Here is a 24,320-nt window from a genome sequence, read left to right as displayed (position 1 = left end):
AAGTTGCAAACTGCTCAGCAGTTTCTGTCAAAGAGACCCCCTCCTGCTGCTATGAAAATGGCAACACACCATTTTGCCAGGGTTAAAAAAAGTCATAGCTGCGTACGCCTCATAAAAAAACAATGATCAACACCCCGCAAGCCTTTCATGCACAGGAATCTAATTATAGCTCATATCGGAAACACAGTGCTCCCAAATCATCCCGTTTGAATATTTGATGGAGTATTTGAAGTACTACTGCAAAGCTTTATGCTTCTAAATGGGCTTCCACTTTTGAATGGGGAACTGGAAACTTGGTTAGTAGCAATCTAAATTGGAGATGTAGCTGATTGAAGATCGGCACATGCAAAAACGTGATCGTGCATCCCTAATCTAAATTCATTCACTTTATCCTCTCTGATTAGAATATACTCACATTGCACTTCATTTGAGTCAATTTCTTCTTCTTTTTCCTTCAATATAAGTGACACAGTATGTAAAAAAAAGTAAATTGGTTAAAATTCATCATAAAACATGTAGATCTTGCCGAATACATACTGTAAATGAGGCGACTAAAAGCTTTTCTAAAAATATTCCGTTTTTTTTAGCCAGCCAGTTAACATCTTTACAAGCAAAAAAATCATTGGTTAGATAAATGAAATAATACAATTACAAATAAAATAAAAAAGTTTTAGGAGTGGAAAAAAATCTTTATAGCACAATAAATTAATTTCTGTGAAAAGATTATACAAGTATAGGCCTAGTTAATATTGCGACGTATGCGTATACTGTCTTTTGAGCCAACAGCAGTCTTCTGTGAAAGAACTGAAAGGACGGCAACAGATTTTCTTAGTAATTATTCATGATCAGACAGCCCAGATATGTCCAACCGTCACTTTTACCTCCAGAATAATAAAAAAAAAAGTTTTTAAAATGCAAAGTTTTGAAAAGTGAAAACACAGTCTTCAACCCTGGAAGTATTATTATACTTAAACTTATGACACTCTGCTCAATATAAATAGAATTACTACCATACATTGAAGAGTTACTATTCATCAACGTAACTTTTAGTCCATGTTTGACGTTTTGTATCATATGTCGACATCTTAAAATGATTTGTTTTGGTGGATCATTTAATGATGTAAGAACACTTGGTCGCTTATCTGAAAATTGTGCCAGGGACTCAAGTCCAAAGCGAGTGTGAGGCTAACTAGGCTCCCTTTCCCAATTAGGCTTTACGCAAATACAGTATGCTGCAAACTATATTTAGCATGAGTGTTGTGCCCTTCTCATTAGTGATGCTGTAATGAGACTATTTTGATGGCAATAAAGCAAGTTGGCATTAAGACTGAATTCATTTATTGAAATGTTCACACACACCGTGTGTAAAACGAAGAATTCATCTGACTTGACCTTTACGTTCATTAAAAAAAATCCCGCAGACGTGATCACTGCAGGGAGACAAATGGCTGAAATGATTGGTTCATCTTGCTTTGGCACAAAGTCTCCTGCCCTCTATTCCTGTAAGAAGACCAAATGAATTGGAGAAAATAAAACACTCAATCTTTTTCAATGCTGCTTTCCCTCATTCTACATTTCTGTGAAAAAAAAGTACTTAACTTTGCTTACACATCATTAAGATGTGAAAAATCGGATATAATTTTCCATGCTTTTCGTCAGGATTAAAAGATTAACATTCGATTCACTGCCTTTTCTTTTCTTTTTTTTAAACTCCAAAATATTTCTTTCCAGGAAATAGGAGGAAGTGTTTTCATCTTAGGCGATTGATGAATAATTTGCAAAGATCACATCTACCCACAATGGAGCTGACCAAATGTTTTAATTTGTGTGGAGAAAAAAAAACACTATGAACATGATCAAATTTGAATATGTAAACGGAGTGGATCCCAAAGCAGACGCTCTCGCACTTGGTTAGCGAAAGGCCAGGCCCCAGGAGGGAAGGACGGAGGCCTTACCAGAATATACCATCATTTCTTGTGTATAGTACCCACACGTGTGTTACATACAGCCCAAAATATCTATTTAATAACAGATTTTCCTTGTACGATATGTATGATTTACCAATAGGTAGAGAGAAGTTGTTTTACCATTCTAACAGTTCTTTCTGAGAATACTTGGCCCTTGTTTAAAGCTTGAAAGAAACCAGTAAAACAGTATAGAGATAACTTTGAAAAATCAATGGAGAAAATGCGGCCCAGCAGTTTGAGTGGTTAGTGCCTCGGCCTCATAGATCTGGTTCAAATCCAGGTTGATCCACCTGGGTGGAGTTTGAATGTTCTAACCAGGCCTGTGTGGATTTTCTCTGGGTACTCCGGTTTCCTCACACATTACAAAGGCATGTATGGTAGGCTGATTGGACACTCTAAATTGCCCCTAGAGATCGGGTGTCCCCCGCCTCAGGCCTGGAGTAAGCTGTCATATGCTCCAGCACCCCCCGTGAACCTAGTGAGGATAAAGCAGTTCAGAAAATGAACAAATGAATGAATGGAGAAAATCTACCTCAGACTTTAGCATAAGATAAGTGATTTAAATTAATAGACAAATGGCTTTATCTATACAGATTTTATCCATGAAATTGGGGTCCCACTTGATTTTTATTACTTTTCACTTATGGTACCCTCGAGATTCCTCAGATAGGTAGTAATGCTATGTGATTTTCTCAAGGTACGATACCTCACTGTACTTTAAGAAGGCAATTTTGTTGAGTCGAAAGTAAAGAAGCATTCCTTGGTTTACGAGGCTAACTTTTCCAAATAATCCCCAACCAATTTTCTCCCTGTAAAGAAATGGGAGGATAGAAAAAGGGATGGGTAAAAGAAACAATAAAATCAGGTGATCCAGAGAGATCATAGGTGCTCTCTCCTAAATAACAAGCTGCACCCCAATCAAGACTTCCCAATTAGAGGCAATTAAGCAGTAATTGAGTGTCAGACAGCAGCTGGTCTCTTTCTCACTTCCTTTACCCCTTGTCATCCTTCCATGTCTGATATGTATTTATTTATTGGTCAAACCACGACGTCTGCAGGAGCCTGGAAAGAAAAGGAAATTAAGAAGCAAATTTGAATTTGGTAGGTGTATTCTTGCATAAGCATTTAATTTTAGAACACATTTATATGTTGTTGTTTTTTTTTTTATAGCTGACTTAAAATTGTTCTTCCTGGTTCGTCCTTAGTCATTCATAGACAAATGACAATTCAATTTGATAGGTATAGTATTTTAGTGATATATATGTATTGATTCTCATTTGCCAATTTTTTATTTTTCTTTCAATTTTTCTCAGGGCTGATTAATTACATTAATAAATTGTGGAATTATTGTTGCCTGTATGTTCCAAGTTGGCCAGTAGAAGGCATGTCCAGTGGTGCATTACAACACAAAAGAACTTTAAAAATTTAACAGAATGAAAGTTTTGCATTGTGTAGTAATGGACAAAAATGTCAAAAAAGCAATTATTTCCAGTAAACAGACACAATTTATTTTCAGCAGAAATTTCTGGATGCCAGAAGTGAGATCAGCCAATCAAATGTAAGTATTTCAGTTCATCCACTATCACTCTTGATGTCCGATACACCCAAAATTCTCTAGGCTATTGTGATATCAATGTTGATTGATTTCTTTAGACAGAACTATAAATGAAAAGGAGAATGTTGTGTATGTTGTCCTATTTATGGTGCTGTTGTTAGGTCAAACGTGCCCTACTTTCATTTCATGCGACTATCTGATTTTACCTGAAAGAAAAATGGTTTAAAACTTTAACGTCAAGCCCTGTGTCAACAAGTACTATATTCAGTGTTCACTCCACACTTGTATTGTGTTTGTCATGCTTCCAGTGTTATATTTCTCTACCATCTGTATCTCAACCTTAATGGGATGGCATGTGAACATGGTAAAAATGTCCTGAAATCACTCAAACTTCCTTCTTTCCCCCTGGCTTGAGCAGACGGCAAAGCTGATGGAATAAACCCCCGCTGATAGAATTTACACTTTGGCATGACAGCTTGATAACACAGAAACGAGAGCGGAATGAAAGCGTTCCTGTGAGCGTCTGGCCTGCTTCGCTTTGGTTTATGTTACTTTGCATACGTGCCGAATGCACACAGGCAGAAATGGGCAAGGCTGGCTCGATTATTATATCAAAGTGTGGGACATGTTTAATCAACTGCTTACCAAGCTGCTTGATTAAAAGGTTGAAGATGAAAATACAACAGTTCTAATTCATCTTTCAGCCTCATTTGGCAACAAATAATAACTTCTTACATTGGAGAAAAAAATCTACATTGGAAAGGAAGATGAAACTGTAAGTGTTTAGAAATTCTGCGAAGATAAATTACCTTTAGTGGATGCTGCTGAAAAGCCAAGATTTCCTCTACTGTAGGCAATATACATGTGACCTGAATCTGGACCTATAAGCTTTGTTCATTTTGTGACTGATGAGGTTAATTAATTTCATTACTGGAATCATAACTAAACACAGATGTTCTCAAGTCATCATTCCACATTAAATGAAAGCAAATACAATTAAGATGATACAGCCCCCCCTCCCCCAAAACAACAACAAAAATCTTAGAACATTATTATTCTTTAAGAAAAATAGCAATCTGCTCAATTTAACTGTATCAAAACCCAATGATTATCGTGCTTTAAAGAAAAATTTAACATTTTGTTCTTTCTGGTGTTTGTGGTATGGTCAACATGAGGCAATCAGATTGGCATTCAGAAGACCAGTAAACTACAGAACTATTTGTATTGTTTCTGTCCTGGGAATGAGAAATATTATCCAGTGAGCATGTGTTGCTTTTGTTTTTCAAAATTCTATATATACTTCATCATTGATTATATATTTTTTTGCGTGTCTACGGCATTGTGTGTATGCATGGGACCTCATGCACATGTCACACTGAAGCTTAGATGCCTTTGCAATAAGAATTTTAGACACACATCAAAATTGATCATCATGCAATGCAATGTCAATGTAACCTTAGCGTAATATAAACCCATAAACATCATCTCAAATAAGGCTTCCAAAAGGTGCTGTTTATTGCTTTAATGTTCCATTGTTATTGTTTTTTTACCACACAAACAGTCAATTGATCAGCAAGCTGTCCAGAATCATGAAAATGAGCCTGATTATTTGGGTTTTGGAAGAGAAACGTGAATTAAATCAGAGAAACTTGTAAAAAAGTACTTAAAATAATTATACAAAGATTCACATGGATCCGTATCTATTGAAATTCTACAATAAATTTCATCAGGATATAGTTAGTGGAAAACTGTAACTTGTTGACCTTTTTATGCCACAATATTCATTATTAAATTAAATGAGTGTCAGTGTATCATAGTGACAGGGAACATGATTCCATAAAAATTCTAACAGATTCCAAACAGAATCACTTTCACATGGTGCTCGATTGAAAAATCATCTAAAAAAATTCTAAAAATCTAAAAAATGAAAGCTCAAGAGTTTGTTTGCTACCTGGCATCTGACACACATAAAGTAGAGAACAAAGAGTGGTTGGACCTACTTAAAACCTCTTCGGCTATCACTTTGATCGCAAGAACGTTGCAAAGAGGAAGCAAGCTCCGATTCGGATCTGAGGTGCTTATCTTTTTAATGAATCAAGGAGACGTTGCTGAAAAGCTTCCGGCCTGCTGCTCCCATAATCCTGCCTGTGCGCGAGAGACACATACTCTGCCAATCACAACAAGCTTGTCCACAATGACAAGCTCCTTCCACGTTAAGCATGTCACATAGCAATCGTGTTCATCGTGATTGAGTCATTCTGGCAAGTCAATGTAAGGGTCCTGTCCACATTGCTACGCTTTGCTGTACAGGGTTGCCTCGAGAAACCTTCATCTCATTCTTTTCTGAGCTGCTTTATCCTCACTAGGGTCGACTTCGGGCCAGAGGCATGGGGACACTATGAATAGGTGGCCAGCCAATAGCAGGGCACAAGGAGACAAACACTGAAAGATTTTTTTAGTTAGCCAATGGAAATATTGTTGTTTTTGTATATATATCACGTCATGTGATGCAAAAAGCACAAAAGTACACAAAGAGGCAGATTGATACCTAATCCAACATCACAAATTTTGATTTAGAAGAAATATTCAGGGAAAATCTTGGATCTTGGTGTTCATTAAGTATTAATCAGAAGTGATGGAATCCCAACAAAAAATACCAACGCAAGGCAAAATGTGATAGATAAAATGGAGTGAATCAAATCTGTTTTGTCCAAGAACTCTCACAGATAACATCACTCAACCTCCAGTCTTCCCTTACATTATTGCTCAACTTTTTGATGGTATTGTGCTTCTCTTCCTGTCAAGCTCTAATATTTTCTGTCGTGGTGATTAAATAGCTTCCCGTGGGCGGGTGATTTAAATTTACGGTTCCATTTGTCAAGGAAATGCTGCAGCATGGACTGAAAAGAAGAATGATTATCGATTGAGACAAATTATTCTGTTCTTAAAATCCAGATGGACAGGCTAGTGCCAATACAATAGAATTAGAATTTGTAATTACATTCATCCTTGTCATTACAAAACAGCAATTCTACATCCAATGAGGGCTTTAAATTGAAGGCCATTACAATTATAGAGAGAACAAGAGCAATGGGTAACCAAAAATATAAGACAGTCCTGTTATACTTAGAATTGGTTTGAAAAGTAGTTCGAAAAACATGTTATTAGTATTTGAAATACACTTCTAAATACGATTAAATATTTTACAGCATATTAACAACTTGTGTCACATTACGCTCTTTGTACAGGTCTCCCCAAAGCAATGACATTCAACATTAAATTGAATCTGGTTGTAGTCAAAGAGTAAAAATAACACACACACACACATTTAATAGACTTCATTTCAAATTAGCTAATTTTCATTTTAAACATGGATCATTATGTAAAACAAACCCATTTTTGTTTAATTCAGCCCTAAAAATATGAACAAAAGAAGTGTGTGACACAAATCCAAAGGGAAAAAAACACAAAAACAGTCAAAAATGGATCCAGGCTGAAAATATGTGTGAAGGAAGTGCCATGCCAAGAAAGTGAAATGTTAAGGAGGGTATAAATATGGCAAAGCAGCCATTAATTAGCACCTCCCACCCACAGGTATGAGGCATACATGGCGCCCAAAGTGAGAGAACACACGGCTGCCGTATCAGATCTGCTTGTTATCACCTGTAGATATTTGTGGAGCTCAGCATGCAACATGATGACAGTGGCATAACAGCTTGTATTTTACTGCCCACTATTCAATTCTAAGTGAAGCAAATGCAGTTCAAAGAAAGCAAGCGTCAAATGTACTCTACATAAATACACATGGAAGATGGGTGTACTGTCACCATCACCTTCAAAGATGTGGGTTGGAATTTTAATACAACAATGCAGATGCAATCTAGTATTTGCTTTAGTGGAAGCTTTGAATTCTTGTGTGATGTTGTTACTATGCAAAAAATTGCAGAAGTGTGATTATTATAGAACACTACAGACATAGTAAAGTTAAAAATACAGGGTGTCCTACGACGTTTGGACTTTTTGTTGTGTTGACAGAGACCTTTATGTCACAAATGTCTATAAATCTAAATAGAACTTTCAGTTCACAATGCAAAAACTTGAATTTAGCAATTTTACGACTATTTTTCACATAATATAACATCACTAAAATATCAATCTATTTGTTTTTAATTTCCTTGCATTTAATTTTTGTTACACCTAATATTTTGACGTCAATTGTGGCCATAACTGTGAAATCTGACTTACACAAACAAATTGACAATTAATTAACCAATGTTTGTAAAAGAAGAAATACTTTTACAGCAACGATTAAAAGACACAGGATAGTGTAAACAAATGCTTGAGGGTCAAGTTAATAAGGATGTGTTCCTTCTGCCTGATAAATTTAGGATAATAAACAAATTGTTGGCTTTTTACGTCATTCATTTATTGGGGGGGGGGGGGTGTGACTGCATGTATTAACGACATTAACAATAGAATACTGTGGCGGTAAGAAGGATGAAGTAGCAGATTTGCTCATGAAAGAAGATCTTCTTAGTATACAGCGTGTGCTCAAGCCAAATATAATGGCTAAGGTTCCTCTGGGAAAGTAAAAGAGACGGGAAAGCTTAAAAAAGACTCAATATGGACCCTGCACTGTTATCTGATTCCCTCTTTACTGCTATTATCACCATCAAATGCACTTTTCTGCTTTTAGTAGGAAGGCAAGCATTTTTTTGGTTGAATTAAAGAAATACATCTGCTTTACTTTGGAAATTTATCAAATTAACCATTTTTTTCATATTATCTGAAAACAGAAACAAAACCAGAACCTCAATCATAACCAAAATAAATTTCTAAATCAATCTGTAAGTATTATACATGATATTTTGGGATATCCAGGCTGTCACATTGTGCTTATGAGAAAAAGAAGCACTTCACTCATTTAGGGGACAAATGCAATGCACTGTTTGGATGAATGCAAGGACTTGAGATAAGTAAGGAAACAAGGGGAAGCTGTCTGAGTAATCCAGGCGGGAATAAAGATAATAGGAAAAGAAAAATGGAAGGTAGGGAGAGAGATTAGAGTCCACTCTCTAAGCGGTCATGCGCTACTTTCTTTTGGTCTGAGGTGCCTTGGGAACATTTTGTGGACATGAGCGACGACAGATCTCCTTTTTCCATCACAAACAGTTTGTTGTTCCTTGGTCAAGAATGAGCGACGGGCGGTGGATTGCGGCGTTTTTGCATAGTGCCATTTATTTATTCACTGCAAATTTAATCAATAGCAATGGCACAGTCTGTGATGTTTAACTGTGAATCAGTTCGAAACACTCACCAGGGTCTCTGTAGGTATAGTGGAGTTTGCCCAACCAATCTAAATATGAACTTTAAGAAAGTGTTTAACCATCTCCCATGGAGAGTCTTTTTGGGTGTGGTGCAGAAGGATGGGATACTGGATGCCTTTGTATAGACTAGTCAGTTTGATCACAAAAAAAAATCATATTTGTTTACAATGAGGCTTGGCCCAACGCTGTCCTTGATCACCGATTGTGGTCATGAACTGTATGGATAGACTCTCTAGGCGCACCCGAGGCAGTTTGGGGATCCGGTTTGGTGGTACTGCATGCCTGATGGACGAGTTCAAGTAGTTGAAGATCTTCTTCCCGAGTGATGGATGAATGAAGCATGATATTGATAATGTGGACCCTTTCTCGGTCTGTTGTGGTAAATAAGAGAGCAGAGGTGGATATTATTTCATTAAAATTCCATGGAATAAATAATCTGTACTTGCAGTAAAATTTAGTTTATCTGAAATCACTACAAGTCTGAAAATTTTTACTAAAAGATGAGTCTCCTCCAACACCATCCCCAGTATGTGGGCTGTGGCCTTTTGATGCAAGTTGCTCAGCAATGTATCAACAGTGCACACAGGAAGAGATGGAGGTACGGCTTTTAAATGGCTTGTAGCAACACGGCATGCTGAGGACAGAATTAATGACGGTAAGCACAGTGCACCTGCGGCACAGGAGCACAAGCACAATACACAGTGTACCTCATGAAAAATGAGGCTCAGAGAACCTTGCTCACAGTTGTCGGGTCTGGCGAGACCAGCACTTACAGTGCTGCACATCTTGGCAAAATGATTATTTTCCCTTATTTCCTGGATGCAATATAAAGTGTAACCATTGATACTCTACGTGACTTCTATAGATTTATATTTTGTGTATATAATTACTGAAACTAAATAAGGATTGCACACTACCATTCAACAGGCATTCGTTATAAATATTAATAACAAGAGCTTATTTCCCTTAGCGTGTCAATGTGTGGATGCCTGGCATCGGCCTGCTGTGTGGACGCGTGCTTTGCTAAAAGATTGCCATTTACAAGTGAATGGAGTGCCTTTTAAGCATCAGTAAGCTATGTTACATCATGAATGTGATTTTATAATCAAGCAGTACAGTTGCGAAGAGCTGCAATCACTATAGTAAAAACAAAAAAAGGTCCAATAGATTGCTCTTTGTAAGTGTCAATTAATCATTGCCAAGCCTTGCGTTTGGTACTTCTTCAATTTCACATTATGACATGATGAGTTTCATGTGATAAGATACAGGGTTTATCGTGTTGAGTTTCATATTATAAATTGGTTCTTTTCAAGTTTTAATGTGATTAGATTCAGGGGTTCACTCGAAATGTATCACAGAAATGTGAAACTTATGGTAATAGTGGAGTATATATTGGGAAAAATTACTTAAACACAATTTCTAAGAAAAAGGAGTAGACGAGAGATATCCAACATTAACAAACATACACCATTGGAAGAACACAGCAAATGTTAACATTAAGGAATACAACCAGAGTATCGTTTTTTAAAGTGTACTTAATGTTAATGAAGGCATTACACCAACTAAGACAAGCTTTTAGGTATACTATTGGACAAAGAAGCACATTTAAAGTTTTAAAATCCGTGTACACTTGACTGTTTTCACCTTTCGACTCTCTCTTCATTTCCATCTCCAGTCGCGGCAATTATAATCAAGAGATAATGGTAATGAAGAAAATCATTATCGCGTCCTTTTGACGTTGTCACTTGTAGATAATACAATTATTTTGAGGAATTGCGTACGGTCTGAAAATAAAGCTGCTTAGCAAGAAATGAAAGAAAAACATGCACAATTCTAACCTTGAATAATTACACTTCAGATGAAAAATAGCCACATAATATATAATTACAAGATGTTTCAAGTTAGATTGTTTTTAATGATGATGATTTGATTGCTATTGCTATTTTTGTTTGACACTACTATCAACTCCTAGTTCCAATCCCAATGCAGGCCTGCATGCAGCCAACGTTATGGAATCAGATGTTATTAGAAGGGGCGGTCCAAGTGGGGCGAATGGTTAGCACGTCAGCCTTACAGCTCTGGGGTCCTGTGTTCAAATCCCCTGGTCTGCATGGGTTTTCTCCAAGTACTCCGGTTTCCTCCCACATTACAAAGGCATGCATGGTAGGCTGATTGGACACTCTAAATTGCCCCTTGGTATGAGTGTGAGTGTGCATGGTTGTCCGTCTCCTCGTGCCCTGCGATTGGCTGGCCACCGATTCAGGGTGTCCCCCGCCTCACATCCTAAAAGCATGCATGATAGGCTACTTCAACACTAAATTGTTCCTATGAGTTTGAATGGTTATTCGTCTTCCACTGCCATGCGATTGGCTGGCAGCCATTTAAGTTCTTTCCCACCTACTGCCCATAGTTAGTTGGGATAGGCTACAGCACCCCCACGACTCTTGAGAGGATAAGTGGATCGGTGAATGAATGAGTCTAATTAGTGTAAAAAGGACCCCCAAAAGTCCTTTAATGTAAAAGTGTCTATGTGCAGGTTTGTGTGTTTTATTAAATGACGAGCAATGTAAAAAGCAGAGGAGCATCTGCACCAGGGCATCACCGGCTCCTCCAGAATCACAAGCTGAATGTTAATGTTGTAAGGTTCACCTCCGTCCTTTGTCTTTTCTCAAAGATACAAGGGCAACACTGCATTAATCTCGCCCCCCCCCCCCCCCCCCCCCAAGCCCACACACAAACGCCTCCTTACCTCCTGTCTCTTTCCGTCGTCATGGCCGCCAAAGCTTTCCTTCCATCATGCGCCATGTAATTAAAAAAGCCTGTGTAGCTTGAGCCACAATATTCTAGTGACACTTAATCTTTAAAGCTCACACTTTTAGCAGCACTTTAATTGGATTTAGATGATGACAATTTACAACACACACACTTCAATTATGCGCAACTCAACACGAGACATGCATTAATTTCATTAAAAGTGCTCATTCATTAAAAGCCATATGCAGGTGACCAACAATGTTACTGCATTCAGAATCGGCCTGCCGCAAACTGCATTATCATAGCATTGTTGCTTTTCAATCCGAAAATACAGAGGCTAACTAAACTCTACACTAAGGTTGTTAATGGACATGTTAACATATATGTGGAGTCTGGAATCTATATGTATTGCACACCATAAATTAAATAAGTAATCTAGTCTTCAAATTTAAAAGTTTCAAATTGCACCAGATAAAGTTATTGCATGATTAACTTAAAATTTTGGTCAATCAGGTTAACACAGTCAAGGTGGTTGGGGAGTGGTTTCATAGTTTTTATTCCTTGCTGGATCCTTAGTGGAAATAATAGCTAGCACAAAAAAAATAACATGCATACACCTGCACACAGTTTCTTATGCCAACTCTCTGAGGAAAATAAGTGAAAATGAGATTCAAAACAAAATGCACCCACCTTTTCAAAAATCAGTGTTGATTTGAAAGCAAGAAGAAAATAAAATGTCTAATGAACACCCCTAATAAGCACATGGTCTAAATGGGAGCTTTGTCATCAGGAAGCTCAGTTAAGTATATTTTAACATTCTTGACGATTTAGCAGTGACTTGGCACACTTACAATGATTAACATGTATTTTCTACTTTTACATGATAACATTACTGCAAGTAGAACATGCATTTTTACCAGTATATTATGAACACACTGATCTGTACTTGTGACTATTTTTGTATAACCTATTTTATGTTCTGTGTCGTGTTGCTGCACAGCTGTAACAAAAGACACATTATTTATTCATTAATTGCTAACGAGGTACTTCCTAAGATCATTTCTGTACGTTGCCATTGAAAGTCTGCTGTTGGACCTCTAATGGTTGCTGGAGATGTCAAAGGCACCGCGCCAAATCATACCAGAAGCAGGCAGGTGTCAGGTGACCAATGAGATCAATACGCTTTCATTGTTTTTCTAGGCTCAACGCTAGAGTCCATCTTTAGGAACTAATGTGCTCCAATCAATACACACAACAGCTGCAGTGGATAAAAGGAATTGCTAGGTGCTGTGAAAAGACATCAGAGCATTTAGACAACATCCTTAAAAATCCATGTAGAACGCGCTTCGGGGCTTATAGTGCTTTGCAACCCTCCGGGTCTATGCGGTTTGAAAAAAAGGCAGAAGCGTTTTTGGAATGAGGGCCACATAACGTACTTTTATTTTTTAGCAGACTAAACAAGTCAAATTGATTTTTCCAACTCATGTGTGAGGTAAATGGCTACAAATTGATATACAATAACTTATACCAGACAATGTAATTTGCTCTGGTCATTGTTGAAAAGACCAGCACACAAAAAGAATGAGGAGACTTCTTCAGCTTGATGGCATCCAGTGCACAAGGACGGAGTTCTGCCTAACATGAGCTTTTAAAGTAAGCTCATTCTGATAGGGCATTCTGCCAAGAGTTCCCAGCAGACCCTCACGAAATATTTGGGCTGTCCATCATCGTTCTCGGCCATTGGTGCTAACTCAACAACAGGTGATGAGACCTATAGTTGACAGCTGCATCCTCAAACTGTCAACTAGGGTATCCTGGTACCAAGTGCAAATCTGGACACCCCTAATGCATTCAACATGGTGTTAATTGTGGAGTGCAGAAGTTCCACTTAGTCATTTGCCACCAGACCTCACTCACCATCATCACCCACGTAGGCGTTCCCCCCAACAGAGTGACAGAGCCCCCCCGAAGAGGATTGAACAAAGCACCAATCCAGGAAGTAATTAGGTAGTATACTTGACTTTTCTCACTGTGAGCAACTTCAGATTGGGAGAGTGTTCCCAGCATCAAAGCTGCGTCATTATTATATCTAATCTGAATTTTTCAAACCTGATCCTTCCAATCAATCATTCAATCAAAACCCTTTATTGTCATCATACACAGCTGCGTATAACAAAATTGGTCGTACTACTCCACAAAGTGTGTTTTCCCAGTAAAAACACAAATAGTAATATAAAAATATAAAAAGTCACTTCCTGGCAAGGCAAATTCTAAAATATCGCACAATCTAAGATATTGCACATTGTTATTGCACACGCCGGAAGTTATTGCACAGAAGGGATTGTGTGTCGTGCTAATGCAAGTTCAGAGTCTTGATAGGCTGTGGGGGGAAAAAAAACTGTCCCTTCCAGAGTTTCATACCAGAGAGGTGACAATAGCTATCTTCATCCACCTTCCAAAGCTGGGGATCAGAGCTGCAAGATCGCCCAGTTTTTCTTCACACCGCGACAATTGGTGATCCTATGTGAGCAGAACACAAAGGAACATCATTACTTGTTTTTGTGCTGCAGGCTAAATGCAGTGTTAGTCGTTCAACTGTGAATAATGTTCCAAAAATAATGTACCTTCCAGAGTAGTAGTCATGGGCCTCAAGCTGCATATCAAGGATATAGAAGAAAATGGTGAAATGGCTTTTATTTGGTCATTTCTGCTGACGCCTTGTGAATTTTGCAGTGCTTTACGAGTAATGTACAAAAGAACAGTAAGCAATAATTGTAAAGGTGAGCGGAGCTTTTTCAAGGGCTGCAATAGATCAGTGTGGGATGGGGCGAGTGGGCTCAGAAGAAAAGATAGAGTACGGCCAGGGAATGATAATGGAAAGTGGTATATGGACCTCAGAGGAGAGATATTGAAAAGAAGATTGAAGCCGCCGAAGAATCCAAGAGAATTGTAGGCTTCGTGGTGCGGTGCATAGAAGCTTGGAACAAAAATATTAATAAAAAGAGGAGGTGTTGTGCACAGATGTAAAAGGTCTTTTGATTCCATATTACTTAATCTCTGGATAAAAAGGAGAGTTTTCTCCCTTTGGTCTTAGTTTACATCCTTATATGTGTGTCTTATGCAGCTTTTACGTTTGGATTCAAAATGTTTGACGACGTTGGTAGCAAAAAATACACACAGCTATTTTCAAATGTAGGGAATTATATGCAGAAAAGGTAATAAGGCAAATAGGCAAGTTACATGTCACTTTTTTTAGGATATTGTAACCCAGTGTTAAAAATAACCACTACAATAAAATAGGATTCACACATGAATTGTTTTTTGTTAAAAGCCCTCAATTCAGGTACACTACAAGTGAAGACTCAATTAGAAACCTATTAGTCACTTGCAGAAAAGAGGCCCAATTCCTGCTTGTAGACAGTTGAGGATTCAGAACATGCTTAGCCTAACAGTACCCATAAAATCCATCAGTTTTTGTATGCTATAGCTTCTCTTATACTTTGTGTGTGTTGAGTTGCATGGTCAAGGAAATAATTAAACTTATACATCTCAATGTAATTTGATAATTGTTTATTTAAAAGTCTAAGCACTGATTTGTACCACCACCAAACAAACATAGGAAGGAAAAGTAATAAAGTCAACTGGAATAGATAAATATAGATACAAAACTTGATGAATTTTCTTGAAGTGTGTTAGTAGCAGTGCGTTATATTCAAAACTTTGCAGTGCAAGACAAGCTTTTGAAAACATCAAACATTGAAGGTCCCAAATTCTCCACACTTTGATGTGGAATTTAGTCGTGACGCAAGCTGTCAAGCCCGCGAGCCTTTGAGACAATGACGTCAGCAAAATGAAAGTCATCTTTTTAAAGTGGGTCATATTCAAAAAGGCAAGCGTTGCAGCTGTAGCGTACTAACTAATATCAGGGTTTCATTTCTCAATAATATACTTTGGTGCATTCTGTGGGGAATAGGAGGATAGAATGAGATTAATGCCTGAGAATTGATTCACATAATAGTTTCTCATCACTCTCATCTAAATGTCGACTAAACTTTACAGAATTGCACTTTATCTAATAATCCATTTGTTCATTTTTGACATTACAAGTCCTCATTCGAGCCATATGTTCGGTTTGGTGTTTTTACTCCTTAGCAGAAGTACAGAGATATACAGTAAAAGACAGAAGTCAAAACATAAATATCACACAAAAATAATTATAAAGAAAAAGCTTGGAATGACAACGCTTAAATGCCCAATTATGTACTATACACTTTGTCTTATCCTGACATGTTTTATGGAAAAAGTCTGCTTACTGTAAAAGCAGAGAAAAAAATCATTTTGTCGTATAACAGGCTCCATTTTATGCAGCCAATGATTCCTACATATAATATTAATGGCCAGTAATGCAGTTACTTACAAATTCTAAATATTTTCATACTAGGGTTTAAAAAAAATGCCGTATGAACTACGACGGAAGACATCTTCATTCATAACAATTTTGTTGTCGTGTCTACAAATATCAGCCAACTTCTCTTATTTATAAAGAGCACTTTTGCATATCTTTGGGGATTTATATTGGATTAAATCCAAATGGCAACTCTTTCATCAAAAGATGAACACATTTCTGTTTCATGATGAATAAATAATATTATCCCATTCAGGCTTGTTTTATGTGTTGTTGTTGTCGTTGTTGTTGACAAATAGCCCAAAATGGGCATACCTTAAGACAAGGTTTTCATTCATCATCCATTCTGTTCATCCTCAAGAGCATCTTCCATTTTACTGTGTAAAGAAGCTAAAACAAACACTATATAGTAAGTTTCCAGCCCATCTGCACACAAAAAAAGACATTCAACCTCACTCCACGCCTATGGACACTTTAGAGCAGGGGTACCTATGGCTCGGGAGCCACATGTGGCTCTTTTGATAGTAGCAACTGGCTCACCGCTAACCTGTGAGCTAAAGTACGGAAACCACTGGTGACAGGGCTGAGATACTATGTATAGAGCTGCATTAATCTTTTTTTTTTTTTTTTGCATTAGACTTCTGGAATGCATACTCATTAATTAGCAACTGAATAAGAATGTTGTCAAGAGTTTTTTCTTCTTTAAAAGTTGTAAAATTACCCAAAAAAGGCACCGAATTACATGTATTATGACTTTTAAATTCGGAGTATGGCTCCCAAGGAATAACATTAGAAAATATGAATTGTTTGTGGCTTTGTCAAAAAGGTTTCCGACCCCTGCTTTAGAGTGTTCAATTAAGATGGAATGTTTTCATTTTGGATGTGAGAGGAAACCCACGCAAGAACAGGTGAAACATAAGAAAGGAAGGCCAGCATCTGGTATTAATCTTTTTAATCTCAGAATTACTATTGCATATGGCCTATGGCACACACATTAAAGTAGAATTACATAAGGAAGGTTAATTGGGATGGGGTTCAATCCCTTTTTATTTGATGTTTTAGCTCATCTAAATAATTGCATAGGATTTATTATTAAAAAAAACTACAAAAGAATTCTGATGCCACTGCATAGCAATAGTTATATTCCCCCTCACCTAATACAGAGACAAAAAAATGACAGGATTAAAATATTGTTAGCTTCTCTCATCTCGCCTCCGGCTCACGTGATATGAGTGCTGCATTGTGTGGCAGAGAGAACAATAAGGGTGACAAACAACACCATGACTAGTGTAATGTGAGCATTTCAGCATTTGAGACATGAAGCTGCTTCCCCAAAAAGAGGAGCAAGATTGAACTTTTGATTCAAATTCAATAGCAAAGGATCTAACCAACCTTGTATCAATTTCTAGGCTAAATGCCTATCTCCATAAATTGCATTTTTCATTTTTGCAAGGCTAATATTACCTGAATTTCTTTGACTGTAGGGCACGCTTAAAAGTCGAAAATTTCCTCCAGTATGATCAGGGGAGCTAATAATGTGAAGCACCTTATGTGTGCACCTAATTTAAATATCTGTAAATGTCTCTGTGTGAACTCCATGAACTCTCCACTTGACTGACTGGGTGCATTCCATACCGACATGCTGCCAATATATATGTATATATATACCTATATGTCCTCCTGTGTGGAGTTTGCAGGTTCCCCTGGGCCTGCGTGCGTTTTCACTGGGTACTCCGGTTTTCTTACACATTTCAAAAACACGCATGGTAGGCTGTTTGCAGACTCTAAATTGCCCCTAGGTATAAATGTGAGCATAAATGGTTGTTCATCTGCTCCGGAAGTCAGTTGGGATTGAATCCAGCACCCCCTGTTACCCTTGTGAGGACAAGCGTTTCAAAAAAAAATGAATGCATGAATAACAATATGTTATACTTCTCTTGCAGTAGCAAACGATATTTATACTGAATTGTTATTTTGAAAGCCAATTCTGCATAGCAACAATCTCCCACTTTGTTTTCTATCAAAAATCCCAAATTTGTGACATTTGGTGACATTTGGATTCGGACATATGGTCATTTTTACGTAATTGAATAGGTTTACAAATGTAAAATGGGGTGGATTATATAGGTAAAACAACAATAAAACATAAGTTATTTTAGGTGGAAAAAGCTCAAAGCTCTTCACCATTCACACGATGAGACAAGAAGGATGGAAGTAATCTTTTTTATGAAAATCTCAAGAGTAAGTGCTTTCATTTCACGTATTATGATGGCTATCTGATGAGCCACCAAGTGCAGACTGTATTGATGTGCTCTCACTCTGTCCAGTAAGCATTCCTTCTTTTTATCATCTTCTTTTCTGGCCGCATTGTGCTCACAAGATGGCTTGATAGAGACATGTATTATTCATCCATGTGTCCTTTCTGTCATTGTGAATGCATGCGTTGGGCGCAAAGGGGCACGAAGCCCGACTACAATCAATCAATCGGGGTCAGACATGCAACACAATAGGATATGTTAATTGGACTTCAGTGGATGCAGATGAAAAATTCACATGGTGCGTGTGGACCTTAAATCCATGTGGATTCATTTGTAGGAAATAACAACCTGTGCTACACATGACTTCTTTTGGCGGTGATTTAATTCTTCTATTTATGCTGTGAGCAACCACAGAGATCTAATCAACATTCTACAAACTGTTACAAAAAATCAAGGGGGGGGGCACATTAATCGAGGACGAGCTCTGACACACAAAATGTGAGTAAGTGACATCCTCGTAACCAGATCCAGAATCATACCAAACTGTGATTTTAAGGCACTTTAATACCATTTTAAACTCATCTTAAAAATTACTTGAGAAAATGAACCTCCAAACTGAATTTTGCAATATAAACATTTGCAAAACAGTTCAATTTAGAATCACACGTCTGAAAGAAACAGCTAGAATTGTCAGTATGATTCATGATAAACATTATAACAAAATATAACTAATTCCCAATAAACTACTGGCAGCTTTGTTTGCCAAAATTGTACTGTTAAAAATGAAAAAGTAAATAGGAAAATGGTAAATAGTTTACTGTCAAATGACTAACAATGAATGACATTCAACCAAAATATCAAAAACAATCCCTTATGTGTCTTTTATGGTCTATATCTTGTATGGGGCCAGTCCTAGAAAGCTTAAAATATTAATATTTTTCAATAATTGAGACCAAAAACATTCAGCCAACAACTTTCAGGTCATGACACAGTTAACATTGACCAGGACTGACGGTTTTACTAATAAAAGAAAAATCCCAAACCGCAAAAAAAACATAAATAAAGAAAAGCAGATTTCTGTATAATTTAGTACTGTTTTCATACTTTTTCACCCATGTTATGAGCAATGACCGCTACGTTTCCACTAATATATTTTTTTTGTTTGTTAGATCACAAAGGATCAAATGAGATTTGTGCTTTGAAAACCCATCACCTACTAATTCTAAATGTATTGGTTTTTTTTTCATTGATCAAACTCCTCTTATGAATTTGCTGTTCAGCTCCTTATTAGAAAACAGCAAGTGCTGCAAAAAGTACACACGACTTAATCACCAAACTTTTTGAATATGCACGTTCAAAAGTTTTAGGGTCAAATGAAGTTCACCTGCAGGCTGTAAACTGAGTTGATAAAGCTTCTGTTTTTAATCTCATTAGACTTCCGTACCTAATAAGGTTTAATCATATATTGACAGGGCTTTTTTGCTCACAACATCAGTGATAAAATGTCAGGAGTTATTTGTGTCAGATGGTATTAATGTTTTCCTCACAGCTGCTGATTAACACACGACTGCATTGAATTAAATATAAGCCTGGCATTATTTATTAAGCACGTTCTGAAAGCTATTACACAGCGCCAAAGTTTTCACCCCAAAAATTGGTATGCTTAATCTTCCCAACACTAAAGCCAGAACTTGATCGAAAATTCAATGATGAGGGTTAGCCTGCCTTTGCACAAAGGTAGTTATGATTTTCCAAAAAAGGGCAGCACTGCAAAACTGGGCCTTTTAAACCCCTCTTGTGTTCCCTATTTATCCCAAAGTCAATTTTGTGGTTAATGGCTTCATTACTGCCGTTGTGCTTCAGAGGGTCTTTGCTGATAAAAGTCACGTAGGAGTTGAGCTCTTAAGCCTTGAAATGCATATCTCTCTCTTCTTCTCTAATTCTGGATAGCAACTGGGAATGTCACCATTGACTCTCTTTGTTCACACATGGTGGTGTGTAGAGAAATTTCTCTGTAGAAAAAAACTGCGTTTCCTCAGAAGCTCTTTTCAGAGTTGCAAAAAGAGTTTCTGCAAAAAAGGTCCAGCCTGACATAATGACACAGGATTAATATGGGCCCTTTAAATCTTTGAAAATACTTGTATTATACTGTCGTGTTTTTGAGGTTTGAAAAATGCTAGAATTATGTGCACATTCCTTGAAAATACTGCAACATGTCAGACACACAATATTATTCAGCACCCTGTCTAAAAATAGGAATTCTCAAATGAAGGAAAGGCAAACAAAATTGCTTCATCACTGCTACAAGTTTGTTCTGAAGTTGCTTCCTGTTGATGTGACCCAAATAGGAACGACATTAAGGCAGCCATGGGCAAACTATGGCCCGCGGGCCACCTACGGCCCGTTAGGCTTATTGATCCGGCCCGGCGACGTTGTCCAAATAATGTATTTTTTTGTCTGGGAGTAGCTGTGTCCACTCTTATTTGTTTTTTTGTGTTTCACAGCCCCTCTTTATCTTTTTTTAAAAAACATTTTAATATTTCTTAATACATTCCTTTTTACTTTACTTTGTACTTTATACTTTAACGATGAATGATAAGTATGTTAATAATTCAGTCCTTTCTGTTTATGTTTCATATGTACTGTTAACGGATGCAGTTTTTTATATGTTATCATATCTTGTGCTGACCCGGCCCATCTGTCACATTTTTAAAGTCAATGTGGCCCCCATGCCAAAAAGTTAGCTCACCCCTGCACTAAAGAATATGTACAGACATTAAAATTGTGTATACCAATATTTTGAAGTGGGTCAAAATAACGCCCCATTTTGTGTTGTGCAACTTGTCAGTGTGGCTTTCATCTTGAGCTCATGTAATATTCACCACAAGGCTGATCTGTAAGTGAGCGAAATAATCCTCTCTTTTGTTCCATGTATGATTAATCTTTTTGATTCTCTGCCTATGCTATGGCGCTTGGTAAAATGGCAGACTATTACTGGACTTTAATAACAAGCTGCCTAGAAATCAAGTTAAAAAGCACTAAGTTGGTGAGGACAAACAAATGGTCAACACAGTGGTATGGTGCATTTGCAGACTATTTGTTACAAACTGCCATCTAATCCACAGTATTAGTGAGCAGCCTTACTGCTCCGTATTGATTTTCAACTAGATCCCAAGAAGAGAGATGAACTTAATATTGCCTTCTGCCAGGAGAGCCAATGAGGCGTAAGCATATTTATGTCAGCTGCAAACACACAGAAAGATTTATACTCAAGAATGAGGGAAGATGGAGTTTAAATCAATAACTTCAACATGTATCTCTATTTACTTCTCTGGTAAACTGAACTGTACTTCTAGTAGAGGTCAAGTGTTTTTGAAGGGGGTCCTTTTAAATGACAACCATCTTTGAGGTGTTTTTGTTTTTTTAGGGACTTTAAAAAACACGAATTTCATTAACATCTAAAGTAAAGTTAACTAAATGCTCACATAGTCTAGGAAAAATACTGATTCAAATCCTGTATTAGATTACTTGTGAAAATTAATGTTTTGTAAATTTTACACACGTAGCACTAATAAAGCAGAGGGTTGTGAGAAGAAGGGGAGCGAGCGTAAAATTTACCATCCAAAAAATTGCAAACTGGATCAGCATTAACAACATCTGCCACTGACTTATAGAGCACCAATGGAAACTGATGGTCAAAAACAAAGGAGCAGTAAACAGTAGATTTTCTGCCAGAAAAATAACAGGAAAGCACAGCCCCCAGATCTTTGAAAGTAAATGGGAGTTGTTTATACTTAATTATTAGAAAGAAAATAGATGCAACAATCCTAAACACTGTACAGTATTCTACTTTTTAAAAAGTAGATAGTATACCTCCGCAATTGAGTGCAACACAACGTAGTATTCTAAAATTTTGCACACTAACATTCTTCCAATAATCTAATAAACAGCAATTGTATTCTAAACATAAACCATGTAATGTGTTTATAAAGAAACTACCCTCCTAGATAACTTCTGTTCTTAAAATACATATTGTTTGTTACTCATATGTAGATGAAAATATTGTCCATCTTTCAATCCTCACCATCTTGTTTTGTTTCTGAAGGAGCCTGTCAGGAAAAGGAAAGTATGTTGTAAGCAAAGTGATGCAAACCAAGCAAAAGCTGTTACTTTGAACAGTGAATGTGCACTGAACGCTTGCCTGCAGGACGCAGGAGAGACTCCAGAAATAACGACAACATTTTCATCAAACACTGTTTCAGGGGCACATGAGGAGGTCAGTTTATTTGCGGAAATGAAATGGCAGCATCACAGCTTCCAGTGCTGGAAATGAATGCAAAAAATAATAAGGATTATTGCTCCTCACACAGATACAGCAGCAGTCTTGTGTAAAAATATGCCACAAAGAATATATGAACACAACTGCAAAAAAATATTTTTGCTTTAAGAATTGTGTTCCCTTGCGTTAGTGCAGATTTAAAGCAATCATATAATTGTTTTTGTGTGAATTTAGAGTCTGGGATCCTGCATTGAAGTACAACTTTTGCCACAAAATGCTGGTAAGCTCTGAGATGTATTGAATGACAAAATATTGAAGTATGTTTAATGTTTTTAAATGTGTATGTGGCTAAAATTTGTTTAAAATGCTCTCTTAAATGATATCACAATAAACGGTAAGATGCACTTAGTATAGTCCAGGGATAGGGATCCTATGGCTCGGGAGCCATATGTGGCTCTTTCCATTGCCCTCCACTAACCTGTGAAGTAAAATATTGAAACTGGGACACTCCTTCTCCCACCTCTTCAATCATAATTTGTTTTTTTACTACTCTTCTGCATGCACAATATCCTTGATACTGGTTTATTAGCAACAGCATAACATTGAGATTTTTTTGTACTTTAAAAAGTGGTGAAATGACCAAAAAAATCACACATTTGCATGCATTTTTACCTTTCAATTCTGAGAACGGCTCTCAAGACATAACATTAGAAAATATGAATTGTTTATGCTCTCTCTCTGTCTAAAAGGTTCCCGACCTCTGGTATAGTCCTACACTGAAGATACAACAACACTAAATTCCAATTTGCCCCATGCACTATAAAAACACAAACACTTAAAAGCTGCAATTATCCCCCATTTTTCATTAGAATGCAATCATGCATCTCTCCATGTTCTTAACAAAATCTGTTCCTTCTTTTTCAGGGAGCGGTGTCCCGTTCCACTGCAGTACACTTTGGATTTGGACAAGCTTGACACATCATTAAACATCTCTCGACACCAGAACTGAGTTAAGAGTAAATATCAGCTGTGAGGGCAGACTAAGCAGCCTTTGCCGCTCTCCTGCGGTGCTCCATTTGCATTTGGCATAAATAAGGGTGGAATATTATTACTCTGTCAGGCTTGGAAGGCTGAATAGAATGAAAATGGACTAGATGTTTAGTACTAGTTGCATAGTAACTTGGTATAGGACATTTGTCAGTGGAGATGGGCAGGTCTATGCATGCAAGTGATGAGAAAATTTTGCATAAGGCTTCTATGATGGTAGATTGAACCTGTAGGCCTAATTCTATGTGAAATTAAATCTTATAAGGTTTGATTGTCTTCTCATGGACAATGTTGCATTAATATGCGCCAATTGTGGATAACACGGAAGCCTGAGATATTTCGATACACTTTAATCAAGGGATTGATTGGAGCCCAAAGTCCGGGAATACCTTCTGAGATGTTCCACTTTAATCATAATTATGGAAACTAATGGTTGTGTGAATAATCTCCAACATTTGCATAATATCTCATTGTTTGAATAAAGGTAAGGATCATCTGAGTTTTTTTTTTTTTTTTAGAACCTTCAATCATTTCTTGGATGTAGAAAATTCCTAAATCAAGGCAAGGTCCTTTTACATTTTCTGGATCATGACTGTAAGACTTAGCCTATGTTTTTTTTTTTTTCATCAGGGAAAATGGGCCAGGCATTGAGGATGCTGAGGGATATTCAGGTGAGCCGATATCTTGATTATATACTATATATACTGATTTGTGTAGTGTGCGTGCAT

At 37.2% G+C, this 24,320-nt stretch overlaps 1 protein-coding gene across 1 annotated transcript in view; it reads left to right on the top strand.

Annotated features, from left to right (window-relative positions):
- The first annotated feature begins 2,920 nt into the window (after positions 1 to 2,920).
- LOC144193396 (G-protein coupled receptor 22-like) overlaps positions 2,921 to 24,320 on the top strand; it is a 39,820-nt gene continuing 18,420 nt past the window's right edge. Inside the window, exons 1-5 of the mRNA XM_077712259.1 lie at positions 2,921 to 3,068; positions 3,484 to 3,525; positions 22,780 to 22,825; positions 23,470 to 23,561; positions 24,223 to 24,263. The gene's annotated coding sequence lies outside the window, so the exon portion shown is untranslated. The remainder of the gene's footprint in view (positions 3,069 to 3,483; positions 3,526 to 22,779; positions 22,826 to 23,469; positions 23,562 to 24,222; positions 24,264 to 24,320) is intronic.

Source organism: Stigmatopora nigra, chromosome 2, assembly GCF_051989575.1.
Source record: "Stigmatopora nigra isolate UIUO_SnigA chromosome 2, RoL_Snig_1.1, whole genome shotgun sequence".
NCBI lineage: Eukaryota > Metazoa > Chordata > Actinopteri > Syngnathiformes > Syngnathidae > Stigmatopora > Stigmatopora nigra.
The sequence above is the reverse complement of the archived record's forward strand: the minus strand, read 5'-3'. Positions and strand labels throughout refer to the sequence as shown.